This window comes from Garra rufa, chromosome 19 (assembly GCF_049309525.1).
Source record: "Garra rufa chromosome 19, GarRuf1.0, whole genome shotgun sequence".
In the NCBI taxonomy this organism is placed as follows: Eukaryota; Metazoa; Chordata; class Actinopteri; order Cypriniformes; family Cyprinidae; genus Garra; species Garra rufa.
In genome coordinates this window covers 42,644,917-42,670,996 of record NC_133379.1, presented here as the reverse complement: position 1 = coordinate 42,670,996, position 26,080 = coordinate 42,644,917, and positions in this window count along the sequence as shown.

Sequence of the window (26,080 nt, the reverse complement as noted above, 5' to 3'; positions counted from 1 at the left end):
ATGCAGTGATAGACATCTCGTCCTCCGCATTGACGGCTTAACGACCGGCCGCGGGAGGAAGGCGGGGGGAGCCAGCTCGCGAACGAGCGGCGGGACTTCAGCGTGGCCATGGACATGCACTCACAATGCGGGCATGATCCATCCATGAACGCTGCCTGAGTGTGCTCGAAGCCCAGGCACGTGAGGCAGCGTTCATGTCCGTCCGCAGGAGTGAGGAAACTACCACACCCAGAAACGCACGGCCAAAGAGCCATTCTGAAAAGAACGTCTGATTCAGCCGCCAGAAATTGCTCTTTTGTGACCCCGGATTGCCCAGGGAGGAACCGCGGGGCGGTTTGTGCACTCGGGGCTGCTCGCTGGAAGGCAATAGGCTTTTGAAGCCGTGAAAACGGCTGCCCGCAGGGACCGCGCCGGCGGCCGCCAGAAAAGCTTTTAGTATTCACTCTCTTAGATTCTTGGCGGCACAACGGTGGGAGAGAGAGCAGGAACTCAGGGACTCTTTTTCAAGTTTTTTTCCTTCTGTAGAGGCTCGACACATCGGCTCTGAAAGCAAAAGTCTGACTGAGTGGTGCGAGCCGCCATCTTATATACCCGTATGTACGGGGGCGTGGCCGGCACACACGTCCACTCGCCAATTTTCAATTGGCCTTTTTTTATATAAGGCTCAGAGATGATCGGTCTCTCAAGCGAGATCCCAATGTAACGTTGAAGTGATTCGACTGAAAGGGGAACTTGCCAGTTGATACCTGAACTACTTCTCTAACCGCTTTTAACCTGTTGGATAATGAAAAAGGTGAGAAATCTAACATTGAAGCAGCAACCTGATTCATATCTAGAGACTTGGCAGATGACTCTTTTGACATTGGCTAGTAACTGGTAAACACCTAGGAAGCCCCCAGAACACCCTAGCAACCTCACAGCAACCTATTGAAAATGGTCAGTACAGCTTAGCAAATTATCTACATTTTTAAGCATCATGGCAATAAGAAGCATCACTCTATTTGCATAGAAATGTATCTTTTTAATTCTGGTCTCATTAATAGTGCATATATTACACAGGGCAGCTTCAATGATTATCCTGGGCAGCTTTTTCACGGGCTACTTTGGCTTTAAAGAAACTAAGGTTGGCCCTGAGGCTGGAAGTGTGAATGGAATGAACAATATTAACTGTGAGACCCCAGTTCATGAGATTTTAATGCAAGGAACACCAGTCTATGAATGTAGGTATGGGAATTTTTCACATTTCATACTTTTAGGCATAACCGTTAAATCCAATTTCTTAGAAAAGTAATAGCTCAAATCTCCACAAAAAGCCATGTGATTTGAAACATCAGTTGCCAAAAAGTTGTGAAGTTTTAATAGATAGGATTAAGAGTTTGTTAGTGGATAAGCTCCAGATGTTTCACGGCTGGAATTTTGCTTGTGTTCAGTTCCAATCCCTTTTTTTTGCCCTGTAATTTTCACTCTAAAAAATTGCACTGTAAAATAACAGTAATCTACTGGCAGCTGTGGTTGCCAGCATTATACTGTTATTTTATAGCTCTCTACCGTTAATTTACAGCTCTTCATTTTTACAGTATGTTACCGTTATTATACCACTCAATTATTTATTTTGGAAACCAATTGCTTCAAACCATTTGAGTTAAAAAAAAAAAAAAAAAACTATTGTTTATATGGTGTTAGTACAGTGAACTTATTTAATTTGAGTCCACTAAGAAGAAATATTCCTTAATATAAACCCACAAACACTTAAAGTGTAATAAAGAAGCAATCGACTTTTACTCAAATCTTTATAGATTGCCATTAACTAACAAAAGCACAAATTTGTGTAATAAAGTGCTTAGTAAAGAGATTGTCACTATATCAGCAATTCCACAATTACTGTCTTTAAATAAAGCAGCAAAACGTCAGTGCTTGCGGCTCATCATTGCCTGAAGCACAAGCTCTACTCTCCAGCACAATGGTCACCCACAAAACTAAATTAAACTAACAAATCTGTCTTGTACAAAAACACACCAGTTAGGCACAATTAAATATTTACTCTCCTTACCAGTTAATGACTTTGCATAATTGTTTTTCTATGAACATTCACTAATATTTTAGTGAAAATAACTTGATTTCCTTAGTAAATCTGACTGTTGTGTTTTACAGTATATTACTGTTTTTTCTTGAATTAAAAGTAATCTACTGGCAGCTCTGGTTGCCAGCATGTTACTGTTTTTCTACAGTGTGTTGCCGTAAATTAATTAAGTTTATTACTTTTAAATTACATTTCATGCTGTTTTTTTTCATCTTGCATCTTTAACCCTTTAAAACCCACAGCAAAATCCTCAGTTTTAAATGAACACTTATAATGTGTCAACACTACAGAGTGTTTGAGTAATACTGAATTAGTGCTGAAGTTAATGAGATAATTATATGATTGATCACATTCTGATTGAGAATTAGTGATGAACACCAGCTGTTAACAAACAAAATCACTGAAGAAAAACACAAAAACAACTGACTTCAGCCACAGCTTTAGATGAAATCAACTGAAATAAAAGAAGACATTAAAACTCTCAAGATCTGATTAAACTCCTTAAACAGCATTACCAGCTTCATTTATTACCACACTGAATTTATTTCTGTCAGACGTCTACAGAAGAGAGTTGCAGAGGTTTAGATGTTTTTTTTTTTTTTTTTTTCCACTACCACGGTGGAGATCAGTGTTTACTTTAGTTGGGCTCTTGAACCTTGACAGTTTAAAGCTATTTTTTTAGTTGTTGTAATTATGTGTGTTTGCAACATGCTTGTTATGGCAAAAAAAGAGAGGCTGTTTTAACTCAAATACAGCAGCCAAACAAGCCCTAATATTGAAGATTTAAGGGTCAAGAGCCCAACTAATGCAAACACTGACCACTATAATGGTTGCTTAAAACTATTGTTTTTCTCCTTTGGTGATTCTGCTTATTAGCATCAGGTGTCTTCAATAATGATCAATCATCACTTTGTCAATCACCTAATTATCTCGTTAACTTCAACACTGCTTCAGTGTCTATATGTGTCCACACTCAGAGTGTTAAATTAACACTGGGGATTTTGCTGTGTGCTGTAACACACTTGGTGGAAAAAAAAACAACAACTATAGATCATGTTCATGCTCAACTAAAAATAGCCAACATCAACTGACCAGCATTACTGTAACTAATGCATCATAAAAACCCAGTTACAGCAATAATATCTATGTTTAAATATCAAGAGTCAGGAGCCCAATTAAATTAAAGCAAACACTGATCTCCACAATGGTATCGTCAAACAAAACAAAACATCATCATCTAAACATCTGTTCATTCTCAATAAGATATTCTATAGACATCTGACAGAAATAAAATCTGTCCGGTTAGAAATACGTGAAGTTGTTTAAATTTTCAGTTGATTTCATCTAAGGCTGTGGCTGAAGTCAGTTATATAGCTCTTGTGTTTGTCTTGTTTCTCTGTCAATCAGTGATTCTGCTCATTAACAGCTGCTGTTCGTCAGTGTTTGAAGTCACTCATTAGTTTTCATTATCTCTGTAAGGTGGACTATATTAGTAAACTCATGTAGGGAATAATGAATGAGGGTGTAGAGTTTGATTTTAAACACAGTCTCTGAGTGTCGATTTTGAACGCTGTTAATTCACGATACATAGCAGCAGGCTACTTTTTCGAAATTGACAAATAATACCCAGAATGCACTGTTTTAATGGAAAACAGCATGTTACTGTCAAAATTTGGCCGTTTTTTTACAGCGATTTTTAACAGTGTACCTGCTCCCTCTCTAATGTCTTTCTCTTTAAGAAAAAACAACAACAACAGTCATCCGATGCCTGTCACATATGTGGTAAAATCTAGTTGCAGCAATAACTGGAACCAAAAAAAAAAAAAAACACTTCCAATAACTGGAGGTCAGTCTTGCTGCTGAGGTGGAATTATGTCCCACTCTTCTTTGCAGAACAGCTTTAGGTGTTGGAAGGTGCTGGTAGGTTTTTGAATGTGAACTGCCCATTTAAAGTCTTTCCACAACATCTCAATAGGGCTGAAGTCAGGACTAGGCAACACGTAGCCTTTGTTTGAACCAGTCAGAGATATACTTACTCCTATTCTTTGGATCCTTGTCTTGTGTCAGTAGTAGCACAACAAAAAGAACTAGATAAAAAAAGTTTGTCAAGACAAACTTTAAAGGGATAGTTCACCCAAAAATGAAAATTTGATGTTTATCTGCTGTGGCCGGGCGGGGAACAGCAACAACAAGACAAGAGTTGAGTGAGCCCCGGAGGGTGGATTTATTGAGGCAGTGCACAGAAATGAACAATACAGGTGAGCGGTGAGGTGATGTCGTCGTCTTGGTGGGGTGCGTTGATTTCCTCCTGACAGGTGTGCTTCCCAGTGACGGTGGCCAGTGAAGGGGTCGGTGCAAGAGACGTGCTGTAACCCCGGTGCGTGCAACCCGGAAGTGGGGAGCCAAGCGGTCACGGCGACTCTGCGGGAAGAATGACACAAAGATCAGGTAAGTCTCACGCTGCATCGGAGATGATTCTCAGTCCTCTGATTCTGGCAGTCTGTTTATAAAGCCGGTGGGTCGTGACCGATTGGCTCGCGGTGAGTGGTTCCAGCTGGTGCTCGTGTGTTGCCAGGGCGACGCTGATAGATCCTCGGGACGCCCGCCACACTCCCCCCCCCCCAAGCGACATCCTGGTCCTGGAGGTGGAAACAGAAAGGGGAGACAGGGGGTGGGTGGGGAGTGACCCCTGACAGACCTGAATAAGCTGCCCAGGACCGAGAGAGACCGTCGGCATTGGTGTTGCTGGAACCGGCCCGGTGGCGCACATCGAAGTGGAAGTCCTGGAGCGACAGGAACCATCTCGTGACCCGGGAGTTTGTGTCCTTGGCCCGAGCCATCCATTGTAGAGGAGCATGGTCTGTAAAGAGAGTGAATTTACGGCCTAAAAGGTAATACCTTAGCTCCAGGACTGCCCACTTGATGGCGAGTGCTTCTTTTTCCACGGCAGCATAGTTCCTCTCGGCCCGGGTCAGCTTGCGGCTGATGTAGACTACCGGATGCTCCTCTCCCTTCTGGACTTGGGAGAGCACGGCCCCCAATCCCGTGTCTGAAGCATCCGTTTGGAGCAGGAAGGGGCAACTGAAGTCTGGGGCCCGCAGGATGGGTTCTGTCGTCAGGGTCTGTTTGATCCTTTGGAAGGCCTGCTCCGCTTCCTGGGTCCAGCGAACTCGCTCGGGTTGCCCCTTCCTGTTCAGGTCCGTCAGGGGGGCCGCTATAGAGGAGAAGCTGGGGATAAAACAACGGTAATAGCCAGCCAACCCCAGGAAGGCTCGTACCTGGGTTTTGTTCTGTGGCTTCGGGGCTTCACTTTACTTTCTTGGGGCTTGACGAGACCTTTTCCTATGGTGAAACCCAGGTACTTCGCTTCATTCAGGGCAAGGTGGCATTTGCGGGGGTTGGCTGTCAGTCCAGCCCGACGAAGCTCGGATAGCACCCTTTTCAGCCATTCGAGGTGGTCCTCCCATGCCTCCGAGTGGATCACCACATCATCTTAGTACGCGGCCGCGTAGGACTGATGGGGCCGGAGTATCACATCCATTAGGCGCTGGAACGTTGCTGGAGCGCCATGCAGGCCGAAGGGAAGGGTCCGGTACTGCCAGTGGCCTGACGGAGTGGAGAAGGTTTTTGGCCTGGCATCGGCGGAGAGTGGAACTTGCCAATACCCTTTTGTGAGGTCGAGGGTCGTGATGTACCGGGCCCTTCCCAGGCGCTCCAGGAGCTCATCCACCCGGGGCATGGGATAACTGTCGAAGTCGTAAACTACGTTCAGGCGCCGGTAGTCATTGCAGAATCTAAGGGTGCCATCCGGCTTTGGGACCAGGACTATCGGGCTGGACCAAGGGCTCCGGGATGGCTCGATTACCCCCAGCTTGAGCATCTTCTGGATTTCCTCCTCTATAGCTTGCCGGCGGGCCTCGGGGACTCGATAGGGCCGTTGCCGGACAATGACGCCGGGAGGAGTGTGGATTTCGTGGGATAGTACGTTAGTCTGGCCGGGGGTGTCGGAGAAGACGTCCAGGAACTGACCGACCAGGTGCCGCAGCTCGGCCTTCTGGGCGGCGGACAAGTTGGCGTTGATGTCGACAGCCGCGGGTTCTGTGACGGCCAGGGCGACGGCCTGGTCCCGGTCTCCAATCCACTTTTTCAACAGGTTGATATGGTACAGCTGTAGAGGTTGTCTTCGACCCGGTTGTCGCACACGGTAGTTTACGGGGCCTACCCTTTCTTCTACAGTGTATGGTCCTTGCCACTGTGCGAGGAACTTGCAGGCTGCATTCGGGACCAAGACCATCACCTTGTCTCCAGGCTGGAACTCCCGCGGCTGGGCCTTCCGGTTATAGTGGCGTTGCTGGGCTTGTTGGGATCTCACCAGATGTTCCCGGACTAACGGCATGACTCTGTCGATTTTGTTCCTCATGTCTTGTACGTGCTCGACGACGGTACGGTAGACGGCCGGCTGCTGCTCCCAGGCCTCTTGGACTACGTCGAGAAGTCCACGGGGTTGGCGGCCAAACAGGAGCTCAAAAGGGGTGAACCCGGTGGAGGCTTGGGGGACCTCCCGGATGCCAAAGAGAACGTAAGGTAAGAGCAGGTCCCAATCCTTCTTATCTTCAGCCGCCACTCTCCGTAGCATTTGCTTTAGGGTCTGGTTGAACCTCTCGACGAGCCCGTTGGTCTGAGGATGGTAGACTGATGTTTTTATTTGCTTTACCTTCAGCAGCCGGCACAGGTCAGCCATTAGCCGGGACATAAACGGGGTTCCCTGGTCGGTCAGAATCTCCGACGGGATGCCCACCCGGCTGGAGAGCAGGAACAGCTCACAGGCGATGGCTTTGGCGGTGGCTTGGCGAAGGGGGACTGCTTCGGGGTACCGGGTGGCATAGTCGACGATGACTAGGATATGTTCGTGCCCCCGGCCAGACCTCGGCAACGGCCCCACGATGTCCATCCCGATCCGCTCGAAAGGCACCCCGATGATAGGTAGGGGAATCAGCGGGGCTGGGGGGAGGCTTTCGAGGTGACGTGCGTTGACACTCGGGGCAGGCCTGGCAGAAACTCTTCACCTGGGCTTCCAATCCTGGCCAGTGGAACCTGTCGCGAATCCGTTGGATGGTATTCTGGGCGCCCAGGTGACCGGCCATGGGGTGAGCATGGGCGAGCTCAAGGACCATCTCTGTCTTCCCCTTCGGAACCACCAGCAGGCGTTTAACCTCCCCCCGTCGCTCCGCGACGCAGTACAACAGGCCGTTCTGCACAACGAAGTGTGGGAGAGGGTGAGGAGCTGGCAAAACCTCCTGGCCCTCCAGGATGCGGACCTGGCGCCAGCAGTGTTTAAGGCGATCGTCCTCCTTTTGGGCCCTTCCGAAGTCGCCTCCTCCGGTGACCTGTTGGAACACATTGTGGTAGAGGTTAGTGCGTTGGGCGGCAGACTCACCCTCTCTCCCACTGTCAGATGTCATCAGGCAGGATCGGTATCCGGACCCCCACGACGGCTGAGGCCGCGGCTTGCGGCGGGCGTGGGCAGGCTGTGTGGTCGCGGCCACGGCGGCGTCTAGCCCCGGCCAGTCTCGACCCAGCAATAGAGGGACCGGCAGATCCTTTAAGACACCGACCTCCAAGGTCCACGTCTGTCCACCCTTGTGGAAGGTGAGAAGGTTAGTCGGCACCTCACGTGTATCTCCATGGACGCAGGTAATTGGCATCACGGCCTTGGGGGCTGGCCGGGGCCCAAGGGTGTCGGGCCGCACGAGGGAAACTGCACTTCCTGAATCCAGGATAGCCTGGAAGTGACGTCCTCGGACTCTCACGGTGGCCGTCGGTGCTCCTGGGGAGGGTTTTTGATGGACCACACAGCCTGCCATCCAAGCCTTGACGGTGGGTGACGGTGGGTCCGTGGGCATGGGCTCGTCGCGGGGGCTGGTTGGCCTGTGTACTGGTCGTGGGGTGCCTTCCGGCGGCCGTCGCTCCTGGACCACCCTCAGGGGAAAAGGCTGCGCTCGCTCCCCGGCCTCCCGATGGTAGGTAGCGTCCGCCAGCTCCACGGCTTCGATCACCTCTGCGATGGTTTTGGGCCCCCGCATGCCGGCGGCCTGCCTCATCGAGCGGGGCAAGGCTCTCAGCAGCCGGTCAACCACTACCCGTTCGGCGACTTGAGCTGGGGATGGTGAATCTTCTAATAGCCAGTGTTCGGCCAACCGCATCAGATCAGCGGCCTGGGTGCGGACTGGCAACCGTGTTTTAAACTCCCATTCATGGAAGCGTTGGGCGGCTGTGGTCGCGGAGAGCCCGAGCCGACCCAACCCAATATCTCTTTTTTTAACTCATTATAATTGTTTTGGGAAGATGCTGGTAAGGAAAAATACGGCCGTTGCGCCTCACCAGAGAGTAACGGTGCCAGTGCTGCAGCCCAAGTACCTCTCGCCCACCCCTTGGTGCGAGCGAGTGATTCAAACATCTTAAGGTAGGCCTCAATGTCATCATATGCGGTCAGCTTGGGTAGTAGCCGGGCAGCGGTGACCCGAGGGTCCGGCAGAGGGACGTTCTGAGCGGCCGGTAACCGTAGTTCGGCCAAATACCCTTGAATGTGGCCATGTTGTTCGGTGAGCAGTTCAAAACATTGCTGCTGACGGACGCTAACCTCAGCGAGCTGTTTTACGAGGTCTTCCATGTTCACGGGGAGGAGCGCGCCTAAAAAGACAACAACCGGAGTGAGTAGCGGGGCAAAATGGCGGCGTAAACAAACTCTTGCTCGTTGGTGTTCTCAGGCCCGGCTCTTGCCCGCATTCTCCACCACCTTGTGGCCGGGCGGAGTATAGCAACAACAAGACAAGAGTTGAGTGAACCCCGGAGGGTGGATTTATTGAGGCAGTGCACAGAAATGAACAATACAGGTGAGCGGTGAGGTGATGTCATCGTCTTGGTGGGGTACGTTGATTTCCTCCTGACAGGTGTGCTTCCCAGTGACGGTGGCCAGTGAAGGGGTCGGTGCAAGAGACGTGCTGTAACCCCGGTGCGTGCAACCCGGAAGTGGGGAGCCAAGCGGTCACGGCGACTCTGCGGGAAGAATGACACAAAGATCAGGTAAGTCTCACGCTGCATCGGAGATGATTCTCAGTCCTCTGATTCTGGCAGTCTGTTTATAAAGCCGGTGGGGCCGTGACCGATTGGCTCGCGGTGAGTGGTTCCAGCTGGTGCTCGTGTGTTGCCAGGGCGACGCTGATAGATCCTCGGGATGCCCGCCACACTGCTTACCCCCAGGGCATTCAAGATGTGGGTGACTTTGTTTCCTCAGAAAAAACACAAACGAAGATTTTTAACGAAAACCGGTGCAGTCTGCCAGCCATATAATGGCAGTGGATGGGCACCAGACCTTTATAAGTAAACAAAAACATGCACAGACAAATCCAAATTACACCCTGCGACTCGTGACGATACATTGATGTCCTAAGACACGAAACGATTGGTTTTTGCGAGAAACTGAACAGTATTCATATTTTATTTATTAAAGCTTCGCAAATCAGCAGAAGACACTAACCTGTATTATATTACAGTCGCGCAGATGAGGAATGTTGTAACACTGTGTTACAATATGCCCCGCTGTTATTAAACTATGCTATTCTATGACATTAGTGACGCAATTTACACTATTTACTTTTATGGATTTTAATGAGAAACCACAAGAAACTGGTGAATAAAGACTGACAATCAATGTTTAATGTTCAGAAGTTATTATTTCAAGAAATGTAAATCATTTTTGGCTGGTTTATGTGTGTGGTGTTCTATGAGAGCTGTGTTTGGAGGGAGGGGAGTGTTTTCTGAATGTCTAAATGTGTTTCATCTATTTGTCCACATTGTTTTGAACTACTGTACAGCTGTGTGTTGCGATCAGGGCCGTCCCAAGCATGGTTGCGATGTGTGTTCATTGTCAAACTCCAAAATTATATTATTTTAATAAAAAAACAACAAAAAAAAAAACGCCATTGCTTTATTTGAAAAAGTTATTACATGTATTTTACTGACAAAATATTTTAGTTTTTTGTGTATATTTTTTTTATTCGATCAGATAAAATTTTAAGCTGTCATATGGTCGTGTTACAACGTGCCCCTCAGATGTTACAATGTACCCCACCTACGGGGCATGTTGTCACATTAGACTTCCTTTCTTTTGAGGTACATAACGAAAAACGTTTACACTGTAAATATGAAACAAAGGAACATATTTTACTAGACATGTGTGAAAATAATGTGGATAAAAATTGTACTCTGAACCCCACATGGATTTACATAAACCGCAAAATTCAAAAAGTGTTAGGTTGTGCCCTGCGCTCCCCTACTTTGCCAAGTAAAGTTCTATTTAAATATTTATATTTTCACACAGGCTCAGTGAGTATTAGATATTTTATGAGATATTTGTGTTTGTTTGTTGCTTTTTTATTATTGTTTGCTAGATTTGAACTATTTCTATTTCTGTTTGCATATACAGTACGCAAAAACTTTTGATTCCTGTCTCCAGTCTATAAAACAGTGTATAATGGAATCCACCAGTTTATGTAACTGCATTACTGCAATCCTGTTGTAGGGGAGAGCGGGGCACAACCTAACACTTTTTGAATTTCGCCGTTTATGTAAATCCACGTGGGGTTCACATTATTTTCACACTTGTCTAGTACAAATATACCGCTTTGTTTCCTATTTACAGTGTATACGTTTTTTCGTTATTTACCTTAAAAGAAAGGAAGTGAAACGTGACAACATGCCCCATAGGTGGGGTACATTGTAACATCTGAGGGGCACGTTGTAACATGACCATATGACAGCTTAAAATGTTATGTGATTGAATGAAAAAATATACACAATAAACTAAAATATTTTTTCAGTAAAAATACATGTGTTAACTTTTTCAAATGAAGTAATGACGTTTTTTTTATTTTTTTTATTAAAATAAACTAATTTTGGAGTTTGACAATGAACACATCGCAACAATGCTTTGAACGGCCCTGATCGCAACACACAGCTGTACAGTAGTTCAAAACAATGTGTACAAATAGATGAAACACATTTAGACATTCAAAAAAAAAAACACTCCCGTCCCTCCACACACAGCTCTCATAGAACACCACACACCTAAACCAGCCAAAATGCTTTACATTTCTTGAAATAATAACTTCTGAACATTAAACATTGATTGTCAGCCTTTATTCACCTGTTTCTTGTGGTTTCTTATCAAAATCCTTATAAGTCAGTAGTGTAAATTGCATCGCTAATGTCATAGAATAGCATAGTTTAATAACAGCGGGGCATATTGTCACACAGTGTTACTGTGTGACTGGAGTTTAAAACAGGTTAGTGTCTTCTGCTGGTTTGCGAAGCATTAATAAACTATCTAAACTGATAAATAACAAATTGGAGATTAAAATAATAGCAGTTTTGTCTAATTTTAAATTAATACTAAAAACTGAAATGAAAAGTTTACTTCAGCCAGAAATGTACTTTTACTATGGTAAAATAAATATTTATGCTAGCATGTGTGGAAATGATTGAACCACGCGTGTTACAATTAACCCCGCGTTAGGTTGTGCCCCTCTCACCCCTAATACCAGCACCAGTGGAGAACCAACAGGAAGCGGTTCAAATATATAGAAACAGCATTTTGACAGTGGGGCTCGACATTAAACAAATCATGAGCTCATAAGGTATATTTCTGTATTCTTGATAACTGTCCATCCAACAATCCAGCCAGTGATGGATAGACGATGGTGTTTTTGTAATGTAATAAGCCTATGACACTCTAAATCTTAAATCCTTACATAAATGCACAACCAGCTTAGAAGGGCCTGTTTTTTATTTTCCTGACAGGAAGCTTATTTTAACAAGGGCTTTTGTGCCGTCCACTGGTTGCTTCTGCATGTATCTCTGGAGCCTCTCAAAGCTGGCATCTTTCAATCAGCTCTGTCTCAATGATGGGAGAGGGTGCTTTGCTTTCCTTTCCTTCAGTTTTTCAAGGGTTATTCAGGCTCTCGTAATTCCCTCCCATGGCTGTCATGAGTGTTTTCCTTTGACTATAACGGCTGCTTCGACTTTAAAGATTTCCAAAGCATTACCCAACACCGTCAGTAATGCTCGCATAATACTAAAGAATACATGCCTTCTCTGATGAAATTTAAAAAAAATAAAAATTATCAAATTCCTCACAGTTTGAAAGGATCAAACTGAATTCTTTTCATTTCATACAGATGCCAAAGCTCTGATGCAAAACAGTATCTGGTGGAAGAACAACATGCCGTCTTACAAGGTGTATTCGTAAGTGATTAAAGTATACATTTGTATTTTTGTACATTTATATAGCCACAGAAAACCTCAACCTATTAATTCAAAGTATATAGCTACTGTAGCTATTCAATTAGCTTACACTCAATAGTCCACTTTAGACATTCTACTAACTTTGCTAACTACTAACTTCTAGTAACTTTGCAACTACATGTCATCTAACTCTAACTCTAAAAATGTAATTTTCAACTACATTTTAAAGAACTCTTATTAGAGTATTAGTAGACTGTTAGGTTAGGGTTAGTAGAATAAGATGCCGTACTTGCAAAGTTACTTGTGAACAGAATCTCTAAATTGGATGAACAAAATAAAGTTTTACTTTAGATGATATCATATATTTGTAGAAATCATATTCTTTATTTATCTCTCAATTTACGTTAAAGAATTAAACTTCACTAATTACAATTACACTTTCAGTCGTGGCCAAAAGTTTTGAGAATGACACAAATATTAGTTTTCACAAAGTTTGCTGCTAAACTGCTTTTAGATCTTTGTTTCAGTTGTTTCTGTGATGTACTGAAATATAATTACAAGCACTTCATACGTTTCAAAGGCTTTTATCGACAATTACATGACATTTATGCAAAGAGTCAGTATTTGCAGTGTTGGCCCTTCTTTTTCAGGACCTCTGCAATTCGACTGGGCATGCTCTCAATCAACTTCTGGGCCAAATCCTGACTGATAGCAACCCATTCTTTCATAATCACTTCTTGGAGTTTCTCAGAATTAGTGGGTTTTTGTTTGTCCAATCTTGAGGATTGACCACAAGTTCTCAATGGGATTAAGATCTGGGGAGTGTCCAGGCCATGGACCCAAAATTTCAACGTTTTGGTCCCTGGGACACTTAGTTATCACTTTTGCCTTATGGCACGGTGCTCCATCATGCTGGAAAATGCATTGTTCTTCACCAAACTGTTGTTGGATTGTTGGACGAAGTTGCTGTTGGAGGTTGTTTTGGTACCATTCTTTATTCATGGCTGTGTTTTTGGGCAAAATTGTGAGTGAGCCCACTCCCTTGGATGAGAAGCAACCCCACACATGAATGGTCTCAGGATGCTTTACTGTTGGCATGACACAGGACTGATGGTAGCGCTCACCTTTTCTTCTCCGGACAAGCCTTTTTCCAGATGTCCCAAACAATTGGAAAGAAGCTTCATCGGAGAATATGACTTTGCCCCAGTCCTCAGCAGTCCATTCGCCATACTTTTTTGCAGAAGATCAATCTGTCCCTGATGTTTTTTTTTTTTTTTGGAGAGAAGTAGCTTCTTTGCTGCCCTTCTTGACACCAGGCCATCTTCCAAAAGCCTTGGCCTCACTGTGCGTGCAGATGCACTCACACCTGCCTGCTGCCATTCCTGAGCAAGCTCTGCACTGGTGGCACTCCGATCCCGCAGCTGAATCCTCTTTAGGAGACGATCCTGGCACTTGCTGGACTTTCTTGGATGCCCTGAAGCCTTCTTAACAAGAATTGAACCTCTTTCCTTGAAGTTCTTGATGATCCTATAAATTGGTGATTTAGGTGCAATCTTAGTAGCCACAATATCCTTGCCTGTGAAGCCATTTTTATGCAACGCAATGATGGCTGCACGCGTTTCTTTGCAGGTCACCATGGTTAACAATGGAAGAACAATGATTTCAAGCATCACCCTCCTTTTAACATGTCAAGTCTGCCATTCTAACCCAATCAGCCGGACATAATGATCTTCAGCCTTGTGCTCGTCAACATTCTTACCTGAGTTAACAAGACGATTACTGAAATGATCTCAGCAGGTCCTTTAATGACAGCAACGAAATGCAGTGGAAAGTTTTTTTTTCGGGATTAAGTTAATTTGCATGGCAAAGAAGGACTATGCAATTCATCTGATCACTCTTCATACATTTACATTTACATTTATTCATTTAGCAAATGCTTTTATCCAAAGCGACTTACAATTGGGAATACAACAAGTGATTCATTCTAAGGAGGCAGATCAACATAGGAAGTGCTCAAAAATACCATATATCTCAGCCATTGTTAGATGAGTGCTGGATAGAAAGGGAAGATCAAAAAAGATTTTTTTTTTTTTTTTTTTTTGAGTCAAATAGTGTCGAAAAAGATGGGTTTTCAGCAGACGCTTGAAAACTGTTAAGGAGTGTGCATTCCGGATAGGGGTGGGAAGATCATTCCACCGGACAGGAACGTTGAACGTTGAATGAGAATGTTCTGGAAAGTGATTTCATGTCTCTCTGTGATGGTACAATGAGGCGTCTTTCACTAGAGGATCTCAGACTTCTGGAGAGATCTTTCTGATGTTGTGCAGTGCAAACCTGCAAGATCGAGCAGTTTTAGCTATGTGGTCTTTAAAAGTCAATTGGTCATCAAAGATTACTCCAAGATTTCTGGCTGAAGTCGATGGGGTAATTGTCGATGAACATAACTGGATAGAGAAGTCATGTTGTAAAGTTGGAGTGGCAGGAAAGACAAGGAGCTTTGCTAGATTGAGCTGGAGATGGTGTTCCTTCATCCATGCAGAGATATCCGCCAGGCAGCCTGAGATCCGTGCAGCTACCGATGGATCATCTGGTTTGAATGAAAGATAGAGCTGTGTGTCATCTGCATAGCAATGGTAGGAGAAGCCATGTGCCTGTATGATGGGGCCTAGAGATGTGGTGTATATGGAGAAGAGGAGGGGTCCAAGAACTGATCCCTGAGGAACCCCAGTGACCAGTTGATGAGTTTTGGATACCTCCCCTCCCCAGGCCACTCTGAAAGACCTACCAGAGAGGTAGGATTTGAACCAGCGAAGTGAAGTCCCTGTGATGCCCAGCGATGAGAGGGTGGACAGGAGGATCTGATGATTCACCGTGTCAAAAGCTGCAGATAAGTCCAGCAAAATGAGTACTGATGATTTGGACTCAGCTTTTGCAGTCCGTAAGGCTTCAGTGACAGACAGTAATGCAGTCTCAGTTGAATGGCCACTCCTGAACCCTGACTGGTTAGCATCCAGTAGATTGTTCTGTGAGAGAAATAAAGATAACTGGTTGAAAACAGCTCGTTCTAGTGTTTTTGCTATGAATGGAAGGAGAGAGACAGGTCTATAGTTGTCTATAAGTGAAGTGTTAAGTGTAGGTTTTTTGAGCAGCGGGGTTACCCGGGCCTGCTTAAATGTAGTGGGGAAAGTGCCTGTGAGAAGAGATGTGTTGATGATGTGTGTGAGCGCCGGTAGGATTGTGGGAGCGATTGCTTGGAGAAGGTGTGAGGGGATAGGATCTAAAGGACATGTTGTCGGACGGCTGGAGAGGAGAAGTTTGGTTACTTCTGCTTCAGAGTGGGGACAGAAGGAGAAGAAGGGAGTTCCAGCTGTGGGTGTGGTTAATTTTAATTCCTGTATGTGTGGAGCTGAGAACTGATTACTGTTACTGTTACTGCAGTTTTGTCTGTGAAGAATGTGGCGAAATCATCAGCTGTTATAGAAGTAGTGGGAGATGGGGGAGGGGGACAAAGCAGTGAATTAAAACTTTTGAAGAGGTTGCGTGTGTCTGGAGCATTGTTGATCTTGTTGTGGAAGTATGTAGATTTGGCAGTATGGACTTGGGTAGAGAAGGATGAAAGCAGAGACCGATACCTACTCAAGTCAGATGGATCCTTAGATTTGTGCCATTTCCTCTCAGCTGCCCTAAGCTTGGAGCGCTGCTCACGAAGAACATCGGATAACCAAGGGTTTGAAGGAACAGCTCGTGCTTGCCTGGAGGAGAGAGGGCATATATCATCTAGACAAGAAGTAAGAGTGGCGCACAAGGTGTCGGTTGCTGTATTAGTATCCAAGGATGAGAAGTGGGTTGGGGAGGGAAGAGAGGAGGATACTGTGGAAGAAAAGTGGGAGGGTGAAAGAGAGGGAAGGTTTTGTCTAAAAGTAACAAGTAGAGGGGTTGGGGGTGCACAGTTAGCGAGATGTAGATCAAATGTAATGAAGAAGTGGTCAGAGATGTGTAGGGGTTTGACTGATATGTTATCTGTAATACAGTTTTGTGTGTAAATGAGATCAAGTTGGTTGCCAGATTTATGAGTGTATGTAGTGCTAATGCATTTTAGATCAAATGAAGCAAGGAGTGAATGGAAGTCAGCAGCATAGGGTTTGTCAGTGTGACTGTTGAAATCCCCAAAGACTAGAAGTGGGCTTCCATCTTCTGGAAATGAGGACAGCAGCCCGTCCAGCTCTTCTAGGAAGATGCCAAGTTGAGTTGGAGGGCGGTAAATTACCACAACATGGAGTTTGATAGGAGATGTTATAGTGACTGAATGAGATTCAAATGAGTTGTAATTGCATAGAAGAGAATGGTTTGAATATTTCCAGTTATTAGAAATGTGTAATCCGGTACCGCCTCCCCTTCCAGAGTGACGAGGAGTGTGAGAGAAGGAGAAGTTATTAGAGAGAGCGGCTGGGGTTGCTGAGTTTTCAGGACGAATCCAGTTCTCAGTCAAACCAAGGATGCTCAGGCCAGATTGCAGAGAAAAGGCTGAAATGAAGTCAGCTTTGTTGACAGCTGACTGACAGTTAGCCCAACCGTGAAAGAGAACGGTTCAGTGGAAGAGGTGATGATAGTGCGCAGGTTAGAAAGATTGCGTCGACGTGTGCGTGTGATGTTAGAGCGATTTGTGGAGAGCACCGGAATGAATTGGAAGCACATGATAGTGGAGGACAGAAAGAAGAGTGAAATAAGGAAAGGAATACCTAAGTGCGTTATCGGTTACGTTGCTCGGTTAAGTCGCGCAGGACAAGTCGCAGGTCTTGACTCTCGTCGGTCTTCACGCGAGGAGGCTGAACGTTTCCGCAGGCGCTTCCGCTTCCGCGTCAGCTGGTATGATGCGCTTAAATAGACCATCAATAACACATAAGTGATAACAGCTGGGTACGCCTCCTTGTGTGAGTCACCCCCGAAAGTAAGGCAGGCAACTGCAAATGGCTCGAATCGAAACTAAATTGCCGCTGACTTCGCTCAGGAAGGGAACGATAGGGCGAACAAAAGCTTTCCCTTGGCCGTCTGCTTACTATTTTTAATTTCAATAGCTGCAATCAGAACTAATAATTACAACAAAACGCTAGAAGAACCAATAAACAAGTTACTGAGTGCTTTCCAGCAGCAACTACATGTATATGGAAACGAATAAGGAAATTAATAGCAACGTTTGACTGCTTTTACGCAGTCACTACATGTATTGTGACGAGTCGGCTGCCTCCCCCCTAATTATCATCACCACCCCGTCCCTTATTCGCCGCCCTTCTCCAGGCTCCCGACGGGAGTGGGTGTGTAGGGGAGAGGAGGGGCGAGAAATCATCTCGGGCTGGTGGCGTGTGATGAGGAACACGTGAAGGAAATGAAGCCTCATCACCGCCGCTGTTTAAATCCTGAGCGCGCCTCTCCTCAGGAGACCGGTCTCTCCCCCGTGCATGCACGCTGGTGTCCTCGCGGGTCCAGGAAGGGGTGAAGAGGGAATCCCGCGCCGCCAAGAGGACGAGCCGCCGGACCCTCGGTCCGGCTGAAGACCGCACCAGAGATGGCCGACGGGCCAGGATGCCGGGCCGTAGATTCCCCGCTGGAAGCACCGGACAGCTCGAGAGGGACGAAGCCGCAAGAGATGCCGCCACCCCTAGCACCCCGGTCCCACGCGGGGAGCGCGTGCGGCCGCCGGACTCCGCCCCTTACCTGGACCCTTCCCTATCGAACACTACCCATCCTTCACGAAACCCCAGCACTCGAGGACACCAGATCCCCCTTTTATTTGGACACTTTATCCCCCTTTTATTTGGACACTTTATCCCCCCCTTTGGACACTTTTCTTTCATTTTCTGTTTAATAAAAGCCTCTCCGAGGCCTGACGCCACACCCACTGTGTCTGTCGTTTGCTCCTCCCACCACAGTATATACAAACGAATAAGGAAATTAACAGCAACGAACGAGTGCTTCTTAGTACTAAATAACTGTATATAGAATGAATAAGGAAATTAACAGCAACGAACGAGTGCTTCTTAGTACTAAATAACTGTATAAAGAATGAATAATGAAATTAACAGCAACAAACGAGTGCTTTTTAGTACTAAATAAATGTATATAGAACGAATAAGGAGATTAATAGAAACGAACGAGTGCTACTCAGCAGCAACTTCATGTAACAATTGCCTATTGAAAACAAAGTATTTCAGAAGAAACTTACCCGCTGTCGTTTCTGTCTGCACCTGAGGTTACTGAAGTCACTTATCCCAATAAATGGGGATAACATTCTGTAGTATATGCAAATTGCTATTATAAAAACTTAAGCAGCAACTTTTCCAATTTCCAATATTTATGTAATTCTCAAAACTTTTGGCCACGACTGTATATTTACAATGAATACAACTACAAAACACCATTATTTATAGTAATGAACAGCAGCATTTTACAAATATTTAACCTTAAACAGAAAATATAAAATACAGATTCTTTGACCTAAGACCCAATAAAATCAAATTAAAACTTTAACTTTCTGAAAATGCTATTTATTTCTAGTAGCAAAAGTGCCACATTATGGACAGACAGACAGACAAGTATTTTTCCCTGTTTTACTGTAGCTGCTTGCTTGGTAGCTGATGTTGCTTATTTCACAGATATTAAAGAGGATTTTTGCAGCTGTATACCAAAATGTCACGCTAGGCCATCACACAGTATTAAAGTACAGTTACTGTGTCATATCTTGTTGTGTGATGTGTTGAATGAGAGTACATAAAGTATCCTTGACATTCTTGAAACTGAATTACAAAGCATAAACAGAGCCATAGCCTTGGCCTTGGTGGACCTGACTATAAAGCCCCGTATAAAATGTATTTTACCATATAGAATCATTTCCTGAAGCATCATCCTGAAAGGATGTAATGTTTAATTTGCTCAACAACAACATGACGAATGATATTAGAGCATTGTAGTTAACACCTCCACATATGACCACGTTTTGCATCTTTCACAGTGCAGCGTAACAGATAAAATCTGACAAGTAATGAATTTCAGTCATGTCACGCAGATCTACTGTGGAGTCATGTGGGGTCATGATTGGTTGCATAAACTGTGATACAGAAACATGTTTAACTGCATAACTGGAACATGAAAATGAACCAGTGTTAGAGACCAAAACAAACCAACAAAACTGTAACTTTAATTTGTTACAGATTTGTTCTTCCATCTTTATCTTTACAAAGAGAACCAAACACTGCCTTAGTTGTTAAGGAAATCTAAGGCTCGTGGATATCATGACATCTCAGATATGGACAAGACTGTATGTCAGCAGTTCTTTGTGGCCTATTCAACTAATATTATCCCTGACCTTCACTGACTGAATGACCTCTTTTGAGAACATAAACACAATGAGACCATCCTCTAATTCTTAGCATTTTTCAGCTTAGGGCAAATCTAATATGAGTACAGGGAGTGAGTCCCATGTGACGTTTGTACTTGCATGGCATCTTCAAGACAGTAAATGTTCCCAACACAAGGAAATTCAATGAGAGCTAAGATAAGTTGAGTTGTCTTAGTCTGATGTATTGTGGACTAATCATTTTGAATGTAAATTGTATCTGTTTGGCAGTTAATGAGAAAGGATCTCCAAAAGCACTAAGCAGAAAAGTCATGTTTTATCTCTATGACACATTTCTGAGCACTGTGCATGAAAACATTGAGAAATTAATGACTTAAATGACGTAAAACAACTTGGATCTTGGCTTTCACAGTTTAAGAAAACAATGGGATTCCTACTAACATGAATGCAACTGCACACTACATGTGAGAATTTTTTTTATCCAATTTTATCAAGTGACTTACAAATGAGGACAATAGAAACAATCAAAAACCAACAAAATAGTAATAATATGTAAGTGCTGTGACTCTTGAAGTCTCAATTATCCTAACACAGTAAGCATAGCATATATAAACCAATTTTTATAATAAATAAAAAGAAAACAAGTAGATAGAAAAAGAATAGGGATGCTCTTTTTTAGACAGAACAAGTAGAAGAACTTGTTCTAGAAGTATAGAACAAGATAAAATAGAAAAAAAGACTATAGAATGCGAGTGTTAGACACTCTTTTTAAAAAAAAAAAAAGAAAACAAGTAGTTAGAATAGAAATAGAATTAAAAAAAGAATAAAAGTGTTATTCCATTTTAAAACTATAGGCCTGAATTTACATGACTTTATGTAAGCCTACTCTAATAAGCAAACTACAGTATAAGGAATTAATATAGAGGGATAGTATTCTTAAATATAAAATTAATTTCACAAGAAACATGGAACTTTGTGACAGTTTTTACACATACAAAGATAAACTATTTGAAACATGCTTATCAAACCTTTAAAGAAACTACAATTTGTTTTACAGTGTGGGCAGGTAGAGTGAGAACATGAACTGTATTGTATATTCAGGTCTATACATTGATAAATAGCACTGTGAGCAACAATAATATTATAATATTATATCTCTTTCTCTTTCTGTGTGTGTCCTCCTTGTGCTGTGAGACAGGGGCTTGACAAGCTACAGTAAAGGCGAGACATTCTGTCACCTCGCCTATGAAGGCAGGTAGAAAAAAATGACATGCCACACACATTCACAAACACATACCGCTTTTCCACTGGGGCTGGTGTCAGAGCTGGAGCTGGAGCCGGTGCTCAGCCAAGGGTAGCACTGGCAGGGTGCAGAAGCTTCTACGTCACCAACCTGTGATGGGAATCACTTGTTATCTCTTCTGCTGACCACTGCTGAACTGACATCTTTATTTATTTATTTTTTATTTTTGCTGTTAATATTGTTAATTTACTCTAAAATCTGACGGCTTTTAAAAATTGAATAGTTTTAATAGTGGAAGCTCCGCCTACTGACATCAGGTTCCCTTGTTCGAGAGCAGCAAGGTTTCAGATTCAATTTAGATTGGGCTCTGGCTCCAGCACCAGTCCCGGTGAATAAGTTGTAAAAGATACATACTAACACAGAAGACTAACCCCTATGACCATTAAAAGTTTTGCAAAAATAATTAGTGTAATTATATGTTTCTTCCTGAAATTGTCACAGTTCTGTCAGTTTATGTCATTGGTTTCTCCCGTTGTCTCCCCCTGTTGATCTGTGTACTTTGGTTTAACCCTTGTTAGTGTCATCCCCGTCACCTGTGTCTAATCAGTAATCACCCTTTATAAGTCAGTCTTTGTTTTCAGTCTCTTGTCGGCCCTTAATGTTATCACAACGTGTGTGGAAGTTCTCTTTGTTCCTGCCTGTTTCATCTTGAAGATTTATATTAAATATATTGTTTGTTTTGTATCTCGTCTCACGTCTCGTTCGTCCAGCACGCCACCGTAACAGAAGGACCGACCGAAACAGTTCTCGGCATTTTCCCTGCGTTTTGTTTTTTCGTTTTTCTCAGTGTTTGTTTTGTTTTTTCTTTATGGATAACCCTGCCGTTCTCATTATTCTCCTGGAGCAGGGGAACCGTTCTCTCGAGGACCACACCAGAGACTCTGTGCAACTCATACCACTCACGCACTACCCGGACAGCTGCCTGTGCACGTTTTACCGTGCTGGACTAAACATCGCCACCAAAGCGCGGCTGTCCGGGGAGGGTCCTCGAGAGGACATCGCCGATTACATTGAGTGGGTGCTGGCGTCCTGTGAATTTTCTTGGACTATCGGCATCGTCGAGGAGGACATCAGCCCCACTCAAGACCCAGAGCCCAGCCCACCATCACCTCGACAAGCGGAGCGTGAGCTCGAGCCCACTGCGGAGGAGGAACCTGAGCCCCGAGCGACAGAGCCAGAGTCCTGTACATCCGACCAGGTGCGAGAGCCGGCCACTACATCCGCGATGGTGGATGTGGAGCAAGTGAGGGCTATGGAGAGCCCTGCCCACTGCACCACTGCTGAGGGTGAGATGGACAATAACTCTGGGGACTTAATTGACTTCTTTTCTGAAGCTATGGACGATAATTCTGGTGATTTAATAGACTTCAATACCGAATTATCGATCTGTCATGATCAATCTGCCTGTCTGGAATTACCACCCACCCCCCCTCTTCTGCCTATGTCTCCGTATGAATGGCCACCGCTGTCCCCTGACAGCCCCTCTGCTCACCCTCAGCCCACCACCTGTGCAGTGGGCTCGCCGCGGGTCTGCCAGTTTCCATCGGCTTCTGGGCTGGAGGATCCCTCAGCTCCGCCTCCAGCCTCAGAGTCCAGAACTCCGCCTCAGCCCTCCGACCCTGCGGCTCCACCACGGCTCTCGACGCACTCATCTCCACCGTCGCCCTTCGGTCCACCAGCTCCACCAGGCTCCATCGTCTCTCTGGCTCCACCCTGGTCAGTCGTCGTCCCTTCGTCACCTCAGGACTCTGCTCCTCCGGCTGTGCCTCGTCACGCTGTCCCACCGGCTCCTACGGACTCCTCCCTCCCTCCGGCACAGCCTCCATCCTCTGTCGCTCCGGCTCCGCCTTGGCCCTCCGGATCCACGGTGTTGCCCTGGATCTTCGGCTCTCCATCTCCACCTCGGGCTCCTCTTCCAGCTGCTCCGCCTCTGTCGGTCGGCCCCCTGGAGTCGTCAGCCTCTCCTCCACCATGGCGCCTCCCTCCGTCGGCTGCACTCCGGGCTCAACCTCTCCTGCTCCAGGTCCCTCCTGTGTCCTCCCTGGCTCCTCCCCCCATCGTCGCCCTCTTGGACTGTCGTGTCGGCCACTTGGACTTTTGTTTTGGTCCCCCTCCTGGGGTTGCGTCCTCCGCCGAAGCCTCCTCCATTATGGACTTTACTTTTCTGGTTTTCGCGCCTATTCGGAGGGGGGCGTAATGTCACAGTTCTGTTAGTTTATGTCATTGGTTTCTCCCGTTGTCTCCCCCTGTTGATCTGTGTACTTTGGTTTAACCCTTGTTAGCGTCATCCCTGTCACCTGTGTCTAATCAGTAATCACCCTTTATAAGTCAGTCTTTGTTTTCAGTCTCTTGTCGGTCCTTAATGTTATCACGTGTGTGGAAGTTCTCTGTGTTCCTGCCTGTTTCATCTTGAAGATTTATATTAAATATATTGTTTGTTTTGTATCTCGTCTCACGTCTCGTTCATCCAGCACGCCACCATAACAGAAATATGCTTGGAAGGAACCAATGAACATGGAAATGATCAATCACAGTTGTCACATCTCCATCAGTCTCTCCCTCTCCAGCTTTAGACACTTACAAACATCCTTGGGAACTGAAAGGAACCCCTGCCGCCATTTTGAAGTGTGTTCTGCTGGACAGACCCTCAACCCCTCATTTTTGACAGAGCGAAGACAACCTATATGTGATCTTCAGGCAGCTCCATACAGAATTGGCTTAATTAACCTGATAGAACAGTTCTTAATAATAAGCACTTATGATTCACTACCCTTAAGAAAAATAAATTTAAGTGTGCTATTAGTATTCTTCTTTTGAAGTAAAAATAGGAAAGTATACTTTCAGTCTACTCTTTATGTACTTCTCAGAACCCACGTAGCAATTGACGTCTGGCCCAGAGCTGGGCCAGACGTCAATTGTTATGTGAGAATGTGCTTTATATACTTCATATAAAATGACATTTATGTATACTTGACTTATACTGAGAAAAATTCTAAATATATTTGAGCTATACTTGTGCTCTGAGAATCTCTGTTTTCATTGTTATACTGACCATCAGTTCCCAAAAGCATTTTGGTTCAGTAATTAATTATTTTTTAAAATATATTTGAAAGAAGGGTTATTTTTAGGGTTCTACTCTTTAGGAATAGTTGCTTTAATTTGCAGAAGAAAACATCAATACTATTTGAATATTATTTTCAGTTCAGGAAAAGATTGTATTCCACATTTTTGATTTTGCTGTCAGATTAGCACAGGCTGATTCCCATAATAACCAGTAAAACTGGTAAAAATAGCCAATTTGGCTCTTTCACATCAACGCATTCATTCATGAGGCATCAGTGTCTAATGTCGCTCTTGCATCCTGGCCCAACGATCAATGAATCCTCAGGAAACACCCACCATTTTAGCAGTAGCCTACACATATGTCCTCTTACAGAGAATTTGCATTTTAAAGGTTTTCTCTTCATGCAGCTTCAAACACTTGGTATTTGACGCAGAGCAAAAGAACAAGCTGTCCTCTTGTCAGTCTACATGAAACAGAATAGTCTAGGCCAGCGTTTCCCAATCTTGTTCCTGGAGGCACAGCAACAGCACACAATTTAGATTTCTCCCAGGTTTGACTCATCCATTTCAGTCCCTACTAATGAACTGCATTGAATCAGGTGTGTTTGATTAGGAAGAGTTAGAAAATGTGTAGTGTTGATGTGCCTCCAGGAACAGGGTTGGGAAACACTTGTCTAGACAGAACAGTAACCCACAAAAAAAAACATACAAGTTCAAAGGAACAGCAATTCTGTTGAGGTGCTGGTGGAAAACATTAGGTATTCTGCTTTTATTAAATAAATTACAATTATACTGCTGCAATAGCTGTGCAATTCAGATTATATTTTGAGTCATTGGTTTTATAGAAAATAGGTTTAGAAATTAAGTTTGGCTAACCAGTTGAGTCATTGTTTTTTATAGAAAATAGGTTTAGAAATTAAATTTTGATTAGAAATTAGGTTTGGCTAACTACAGTGCCTTGCTAACTACAGTTCCCTTCCGGGAACTCAACACTGCATCATCAACGCTTTGGGGAATGCCATTGGCGAACCCGCCTCTGAATCAGTCTGTAGCCAATAGAACGACGGGAGTGACGTCACCGTGCCGGTGACGTCACTCCCGTCGTTCTATTGGCTACAGACTGATTCAGAGGCGGGTTCGCCAATGGCATTCCCCAAAGCGTTGATGACGCAGTGTCTCGTTCCCTCAGGGAACCAGGGTTACATACGTAACCCGAGACATTTTTCCCCACATCAATTTACACTCCATACACCATAATAATGACAAAGCAAAACCCAGATTTGCAAATTTTACAAATTTATTAAAAATAAAACACTGAAATAAGTACATTGCATAAGTATTCATACCCTTAACTCAGTACATAGTTGAAGCACCTTTACAGCCTCAAGTCTTTTGGGGTATGATGTGACAAGCTTTGCACATCTGCATTTGGCAATTATCTGCCATTCTTTGCCTCACCTTTTAACCTCTTAAGCTCTCCCTGTCAGCTTGGATGGGGGCTGGCAGACATTTTCTAGAGTCCCAGTTGTTCCAAACGTCTTCCATTATGGATAATGCTTCTGTGAACCTTCAATGCAGCAGATTTTTTTCTGAACTCTTCCCTAGATCATTGCCTTAACGCAAGTCTGTCACTGAGCTCTACAGGCAGTTATCTTGACCTCAGGACTTGGTTTTTGCTCTGATATGCATTTTCACCTGTTAGACCTTTTCTGAGAGGTGTGTGCCTTTCTAAATCATACTCATTCAAATGAATTTGCCACAGTTTAACTCCACTCGAAGTGTAGTAACATCTAGAAGCAATATGAATGCTCCTGAGCTAAATCTCGAGTCCCAGAAAAGGGTATGAATACTTATGCAACGGGATCTTTTCAGTTTTTTATTTCTAATAAATTTGCAAAGTTGTTACAAACCTGTTTTGTGCTTTGTCATTATGGTGCATGAGATGTAGATTGATGTGGGGAAAAATAGTAATTTAAAGCAG